This window comes from Micromys minutus (genome assembly GCF_963924665.1).
Source record: "Micromys minutus genome assembly, chromosome: 6".
NCBI classification, from domain to species: Eukaryota; Metazoa; Chordata; class Mammalia; order Rodentia; family Muridae; genus Micromys; species Micromys minutus.
In genome coordinates, this window is record NC_137975.1 from 41,460,264 (window position 1) to 41,469,308 (window position 9,045).

Sequence of the window (9,045 nt, forward strand, 5' to 3'; positions counted from 1 at the left end):
CCAGCACAGTATTCTGGCCCTGGTGGAGGGGACACGGGTGAGCCAACCCCAAGGAAGAGAACATGAGAGAGTCGCCCATTCATTCATCTGGCATGAGGTGGCATGAGTGTGGGGTTGATGCCTCCCCCGTGTTTCCTGTAACTTGCAGTAGCCAGGAGAGCTTGCCCTCGAGTCATGAGGGCAGAAGAGCTAGTCTTCCTCCTTTACTGGCTGCCGCAGTCAGGAAAGTAGGTCCTGCACCTTACCTAGCTAACAAAGTGGAACTGGCCCTGATGGTAAGGACGTGGGTAAGCCTGCCCTGGGGTCCAAAAATGGAAGGGCTAGCCCAGCCCCTTATAGGCTGCAACACTTGGAAGAGTGGGCACCACACCTTGATTAGAAAGCACAGTGGATCTGACTCTGGAGGAATGGGTGTGAGCGAGCCAGCCCCAAGAGCATGAGAGCAGGAAAGCTGACCATTCCATCTGCCTTTGGTGGCCTTGGGTGACCTAGCCAGAGCAGTGCTGAAGAGTTCCCCTGGTGGTGCAGATAAGGAAGAGCTGACATGCTGACCAGCTCAGCTACTACCCAGGCCCAGATCCAGGACTCTGAGTTGGCCCACCCCAAAATCTATGTCATCTGTGAACAGTTGGGATGCATGAAAGGGCCAGTCCTGCTTTTCCAAAGCAGCAGGATCTTCATGACACAGGGCAACAATAGTATATTGAGGAATTGTGATAAGGATCTAATATTGATGCTGTTACTGTAGGCTTATATTTTTCAAAACTTTACTTTAAAGGTATACTTAAATGCTTTAACCCTCCTTCTAGCCCACCACCCACCAAATGTAGTGGAAAGTAAAGGTTAATAGGGCAAAGGAGAATGAGGGCCTGTTTTGAAATAGTTCTTTGTAGTGAATTCAGTCTGTATGGTCAGGATATCAGTAGTTCGTTCACAGAAATCAGCAATGATAGTTTGATCCGGAAGAAACCATTGAGGCTCTATCAATCACCCACGTTTATGGAAGCAGCAAAAAGCTGCCAGAACACCACCAGAAGTTCTTTGATGGTGTTTCTTTCTATGAAGTCTAAACAAGCAATGACCAGCAAAGAGTGGCAAGGCGAACCAATGCCACACAGCATCTTCCAATGCTGTGTTATACTTATGCCCTTTCTAAACATCACATGTTCTCACAGGCATCCACTCTAGCAAAACATTGTATCCCCTTTTCAAAGCTGCTTACTGGGGGAAAAAAAAAAAACCACCACATCTGTTCTTAGCAAAACATCCTCCCACATGTCTCCTTCAGCAAAACATCCTTCTATATGACAGTTTCCAGAAAATAATTACATGACAGAACTGAGTCTCCAAAGAAACCAGAAATCTCTACTTCCTGTCACAGAAGCCAAAGATCTCAAACAAGAGCAATGACTCACTGTAAGAAACGTTTGCAAATGAAGATGTGTGGACAGACGGATAGACTGTGGTACACACTGTGACAGTCTACAGCTTTCACAATGAGATATTATTTATGCTTTATTTCTGTTATTGTTGTGGGAGTTTTGTGTGTGTGTGTGTGTATGTGTGTGTGTGTGTGTGTTATTTTGGAAGGTAGATTGCAAGGCCAAAGGGTAGATAAGAGGGAACAGGGAGATGAGCATGACTGGGGTACATGATGTGAAACTCACAAAAAATCAATAAAATTAAATAAAGGGCCCATGTTCATTTCCCAGCATCTACATGGTGGTTCACAACAATCTGTAATGTTCAGGAGATCTGCATCCTCTTCTGGCCTTTGTCAGTACCAGGCATGCACAAGAGGCACATACATACATGCAGACAAAACACTTACGCTCATAAAATAAATTAATCTAAAATAAATTTGTAAATGTAATAATATTTAATACAATAATAACAATAATAATAATACAGTTTGGCTTGGTGCAGAGATACATGCCTAAATAATCTTAGCATGTGAGACATCAAGCAGAAGTATCACATGCTTCAGACCAGTGTGGGCTATAAAGAAAAATTTTATCTCAAAAAACCAATGGCTAGGGATATGGTTACAGCTTTGCCTCACATGCCCAAGGCTCTAGATTTGATTACAGCATAGGGGAAAAAAGCTTAAGAGAGAATGCAATTATTTGTCAATGATATATTTGATTTTGTCTGATATATTGACATCATTATTTTTATCATTTCAATAAGTACGCAATATAAAATTACTAACAATCTATATAGCAGTCTCACCAAGTCTTTCAATGTAATGTAGATTTTAAATTCACAGAACCTAGTGTCTCACACTAGCCTCAAGTCTCCTTTCACTAGGACCTACCATGAACCACAGATCTAGGAAAGAGTGTTGTAGTTCAGAACATTGTAGGAAAATCTAGGTCTCATGAAGATAAGACTAACCAGATCCACATGCCCTAGAATTGGTTCACTCGATAGACCAATAGTCAAGGTGACAGAATAGAACAATCCTACATTTCAGGATCCATCAGTGGAGGAAATAATTTCCCCAAAGCTCTCATTAGAAACTACTGTTTTTAAAACACTCAGAGAAGAAGGCAAAAACCCCTAACAACTCACAGAAGGTACAAAATTACTTTAGTTCAGGAAACATTTAGTGAACCTCTACTAACTACCAAGCCGGATAGCAAGTTAAACAGATACAACATCTGCCTTCCTGGCCGTCATGCTCAAGTGAGTGCAAAGAGACAAATTAACACGGCAGTTCCACACTGTGATGAGGACCGTGACAAAACGCACACTGTGAAGTAATAAAGAGCAGGAATATGGACACGGGTAGCGTCTTGTATGAAAAGATATACAGAAATGAGGAGCAAGGGGAGATGTCACCTGGAGAGTAAGGAAACTACCTAGACAGTAGTAAGCAAAGCATACGAGGAGAAAAACCTTACCTTGCTAGAAAGTGCAGTATAAAGTCACTAAGGCCACAAACACTCTCTCCTTAACAAGGTTAAGAAATGGAAGACAGTCCTAGCAATTGGCTGAATGTTTCCCACCCCACACACATAACTTGTAGATGTAACTAGCCCTGTGTCCGTCTCAAAATTAAGAATTAAGTTGTCTAAACACATGTTAATACTGTGTGAGAGTTTGGCTTTTTGAACAACGGATAGCAGACTTGGAGGCACGGTGTGAAAAGACCCGAGTCGTTTTCATCACAATCTGAAAGGCCAATCTAATAGTTTAAGAACAAGTCTCCAGTGGAGAGACTGCAAGATATAAGGGAATTACATAGACATTGTCTGTTTATAATTCGTCAACTATTTTTAGAAAGAAGAAGGACCTAGAAGCACAGCTCAGAGATTAAGAGCGCTTGCTACCCTTCCAGAGCACTAGAATTTGGTTACCAGCACCCATTTCTGGTGGCCATATCTAACTCCAACTCCAGAGGATCCAGTGTCCTCTTCTGATATTCATGAGTGCCTGTACACATGTGATATGCATGAGCACACACACATGCACACACACGTGTGAGCGTGCACACATATACACACAAACATGGGAATAAAAATAGTGAAAAAAATTCTTAAAAGAAAGGTGTAAACTCAGTGTGTCTTTTGATAACAGGATTAAAGAGAGGTTAAAACGGACTAATGTCAGAATTTACAGGAGTAGGAAAGGTGGGTGTGTGTCTTAGTTAGGGTTTTACTGCTGTGAACAGACAGCTCTTATAAGGACAACATTTAATTGGGGCTGGCTTACAGGTTCAGAGGTTCAGTCCATTATCAGCAAGGCAAGAGTATGACAGCATCCAGACAGGCATGGTGCAAGGGAAGCTGAGAGTTCTACATCTTCATCTGAAGGCTGCTATTGGAAGACTGACTTTTAGGCAGCTAGGATGAGAGTTTTAAGTCCATGCCCACAGTAACACACCTACTCCAACAGGGTCACACCTATTCCAACAGGGCCACATCTACACCAACAGGGCCACATCTTCTAATAGAGCCACTCCCTGGGCCGAGCATATACATAAATGCTTGAGCCCTGTCTTAAAATCAAGAGTTTGAAAGTCAGATATAACAAAGAAGAGGTTAGATTGACAGTTGGAAAACCCAGTTCTGATTGGTCCTTTCTTTATTTCATCATATGACCTTCACAATTTGGTCAAGCTCTCTGGGAGCTTTGCCTCTTCTGTAAAGTAGGAGCGATATAGCAGGTCCATTTCTACAGCTGAAGAGTTGTATCTGAATCACAAACAGCATGGCTGGATATATTTTCCAGGAATTCATGGTTCTTGACAACCGTGTATTTACAAGGTAGATGTTACTTTTTACTAAATAATGCCAAATCTTAGTAAATAAAGTAGCATGACCTCAATAAACTTTTCAAATAAAGCACATAAAACTACAGAGGCACAGCAGTCTCTCAATATAACACAAACTGAGAAATGGCTGCCTCTGCCCAGTCTTGCTGAGAGTTTCTGCTTCCCTGAGTGTATCCTAGGCCTGGGTCTCATTTGCACATTTGCAAAATAATGATTGCAGCCTTTGTGATCTAAGATGTGTGGCTTTGAAATTTTCTGCAGGAGAGGGGGGAGTGTCACTAGAGAACTCTGATCTTGTGAGTCTGGCAGGACTTAAGAAACTGCATTTTAATAATGCAAGTGGTTCTAATGCAAATGCTCCACTGAGTGCATGCTGAGGAATGCTGCCTTAAGCCTTGGGAAAATCATCCTAAGATACTGGAAGAAGGATCTGGGAAACACAAAGCCTTGAGAGGAACTGAGACTAAAATGAAACCAACCCAGAATACCATTATTGTCTTATTATAGTCACGGGGCGCTCACAGTAGCCAAGCATTGTCCTAAGGATTTTACATAATTTAGCCCATTTAATCTTCATTACAACAATATGAACACAGGGCTGTTACATTTTACAAGCAGGAAACAATAACAACAACAGCAAAATGAATTGTCCAACGTAATATAGCCATCTGGCTCCAAATGTCAGGCTCTTAATCAGAAGACCAGTGGTTCTCAATTAACAATAAGTGCAGGGCTCACCTGAAACGCTTTAAAAGCACACTCCCCAGATGGCTGCTTTGCTGGGCCTGGAGTACAGCCTGGGAACCTACTCCTAGTACTTTCCTAAGCTATTCTGCTTGCTCTGGTCCAAGGCCCTTATTTTGGGAGCCACTGTTGCACACCATGACTGTCACCATTATGAGCTCTGTGTTCTGTTATTTTCTCTCCACTCCAATGAGTTTGTAAACAACTTAGAAGAGGAATTGGCTTATGATTTCAGAAAAGTCAGTCCTTCACAATAGAGGAGGCATAGTGTAATAGATCAGTCCTTGCATAGCATCGAGGAAGCAGAGATAAAAGTACAGAAGACAGTTGGGGCGAGACGCCCCTCTGGTCATATAGCCACTTTCTGTAATTGGGCCTTATCCCCAGCCTTTTACTGCCCCTCAAAAAATACATATTACAAGGTGCTTACTCTATCCAATAGGCCAAACTCTTAATGATATACTGTCCCCTGGAAACACCCTCAGAGAAGCCTGTAAGTGTGTTTATCAGACCCCTTAGGCATTTCTTAATGTGTTCAAATTAATAGGAAAGAGTTATTATTAGGTGTGCATATAGTGTTCTATACATTTTTACTCAGAAAGAGCAGGAAGTCAACATTAACGAATATAAAGATGCTAGAAATCTAAGGAGAGGAAAATCTTGCTTGTCTATTTTCAATTTAGGAAGCTTTACTGTGGGTGCTTGTGATTTTCACTTCACAGTTTGTTCTTGTCTGCCTCCAGCTTGCCCTTCCATCTCTGCCTCCAGTAAGCCTCCTCCTACCACCTCTTCCCATGTTGTCTCCTCTTCTTTTCACTGTGAAGGGCAAGACTTGGGATCCTCTCACACTCCCATAAAGTGTGGTTTTAAAACAAGGAAGGAAGAAAGAAACAGTACTAAGTACAGCTCACTGCAGAGTCACTCCAGCTACCAGTGCTGGCTCCTCTAACACTATGCACTGCCTCTAACAGGTCTGTAACCCTCACGACCCCGAAAGACCTTCCCAAGCACAGAAGAAGGAGTCACCAGGGCACAGTATTTGGGTAGGAAAACGAACTAAGGCAAAGTATTTATCAGTTTTTATCAGTGTGACCCATGACACTGATTTGACACTCTAGAGTACAGGAAAAGGTATAGATAGATAGATAGATAGATAGATAGATAGATAGATAGATAGATAGATAGATAGATAGATACCCAAGCCAATGACTGACTCCTTTTCTCATTAGGAAATAAGAATGTCTCCAAAAATTTTAAAATAACTTTTAAGATGGAAAAAGAATTATTGTTTCTTTGCTCAATTTTGTCTTCCTCAACTGCTGAGGGAAGCAGCTCTTCCAAACGTATCTGCAGTCAGAGTTCGGTGTTGCCTCCATCAGCATCACCTTGAGCATGAACATGGTCAATTACATGGTCAGGTTGGACTTGGTTTTCTATCTTAAACACAGGAAAATTGATGTGTTAGCATAAAGTACATGGTATAAATAATGTTTTTTTTTTAAAAAGATTCCTCTTGACTCATTGCTTGAGAGGTTTCAGTTGTGGTCATTGAACTCCATGTCTCTGGGCCTATAGTATTATTGCTGTACCAGAAGCATGTGGGAGCCATTACTGACCTCAAGCAGAGGTAGATACCAAAAGGTAGAAGACAAGTTACATCCTTCATGACTCCAGGTGCCTAACATTCTTCAACTAGGTCCCACTCCCAACTTTTTACCATGTTCCAACAATACCACCACATTTTATGATTTCATCATGGAATTAAACAGAACACATAGGATCTAATCACTTCCCCCAAATCCATCATCTGGCAACAAAGGTCCCTCTGTGTGTAGGTCTGTGAGAAACTATTTCATATTTAATAATAATGGGTAAGAATTGCCTACATAATGTATGTATATCATGTTCATACAATGACAAATACAATCTCTCAGCTATGAAGGGCAGACATTTAAGAGGCAGCATGAATATGTCTGGAGGACTTTCTGTTGGGAGCATGAAAAGACAAATACCTTGTGGTCTCACATTCAATGGTGTTTACAGAACATGCCTTTGGGATGTCATTAGGATCAGATGGGGTTATGGGGTGGAAGCCTTCTTATATGATGGATGTCATTAGGATCAGATGGGGTTATGGGTGGAAGCCTTCTTATATGATGGATGTCTTTATAGGAAAACGAGGGAAGAGTCTGGCTAACACTATCACTCTGTGTCTTCATATAATATTCTGAAGCACCTTAGAGCTGTAGATTCCTGCCGGCAAGCTGAACTTCATGTCACATGGTCACCCAGTCTTGACTTTCCAGTCTTCACACCTACACATTGAATAAAGTTTTGTTTTTGATTGATTTTTCCCATCTTGAGTATTCAGTTATAGCAGCAGAAAATGTTCTAAAACACCAAAACGGTATCTCCCAATCCCAGTTTTTCTTGGCTAACAATTCTTTTTGTAAGAATATTTTCACCCTACTACTTCTCCATTGCTCCCTCAGAGTCTCCAGCTATAACCAGGTTGTTCTAACAAAGCTGATCTGTTTGCATTGTTGGTAGCTAATTCTATCTACTGAGAAAACATCTTTAAGCACATGCTTCCTCTCTCTTTCAACATTATCAACTCGCACCTTTCCATATGTGATATGTGAGTGAATGACTCTGTACATGAAAAGATACTCTGCCTCATTAACCACTAAAGAGACGAAAATAAAAACCACAGTGAGATTTCACTTCACACTTGCAGGAAGAGAGCTACAATAAACAAGGCGGATGCTAACAAATGCTGGTGAAGGGGTGGAGATTTGGTGGCCTTTTGTATTAGGAGGAAACATAAGGAAGTACATCTATCTATCTAGAAAACAGTTATAACTCAGAATATTAAACAAAAACTACAAGAAGGCCCAGATATGGAAGAGGAATGCATAAGTAAGTCCCAGGAGGATAAAGTTCTGGATACAATGACTATACAGAACATAGAAAGAATGAGGCTTGGTCTGTCTAGGAACAGCAATGTGACCATGTGAATGTAGATGAGGTATTAAGGGATGAAAAGAGGTGGCAAAGATTTAGTACTGTACTGACTTGTGGGAAGGCACTGGAGGATTTAGACAGGACTGATAAAAATTCATGGCTGCTACTAAACTAAAGAAGGAACAGGACCAATTAGGACTCAGTAAAGCATGATGGATATTTTTCTGGAGGCACCATGATGGTTTGCAGAAGGCAGTGTAGTTGAGAATTACAAATCAGGATTGTGATTTTCTAGTAATGAACGTTGTCCTTTAATGCCCAATGTATATTAGAGATAAATAAGGATGCCTTAGTACAGGGAAAATATTAATATAGAAAACAATTTATGTTATTCTGTCTAGAAATAGAGTCCTAATTGAAAGGTTTTTTTATATATTTTAAAAATAACCATTACTACATATCTATATAAAATAGCCTTATATCAACTGAAAAATAAACAGAACACACTAACAGACTTCAAGCAGAAGCATGTGTGACCAATGAGTAGTCAGCAGGTGACAGAATGTTTGTCTTTGTAACTAAGTAGAAACAAAAGTTAAAAACACAGTGAGGTACAAGTTAAATCTATGTGATTGGTAAGAATCTGAAAGCTGAATATTGCCATGTTGCCAGCACTAGCTACAGGAAGGATGGAAAAGATACCTATGCTCAATGTTTCCTTAGTACTGCCAGTACAACACAGCATTAGTGTGGTTATTCTGAAGAATAGTTTAGCATTATCTTACAGCACCAAGCATCCACCTTTCATTTTTTGACAAGTATAAAAAAGAAACTCATACATCCCTTTGATGAGTGCAAGAGCACCAACTACACCAGCTCTAGCAATAAAATCTAGAAGCAACATGACCACTTACCAAAAAGGAATGCTTTCTGTAGCGTATGCAGCAGAACAGAAGATTGAGAATTATGCACTTGGGAGCCAGGGAGATGCTAAACTCAGGGTTGGATGAGGTCTCACACTGTCTCAGAGATGACCATGGCCGGATGAAAATATTAGA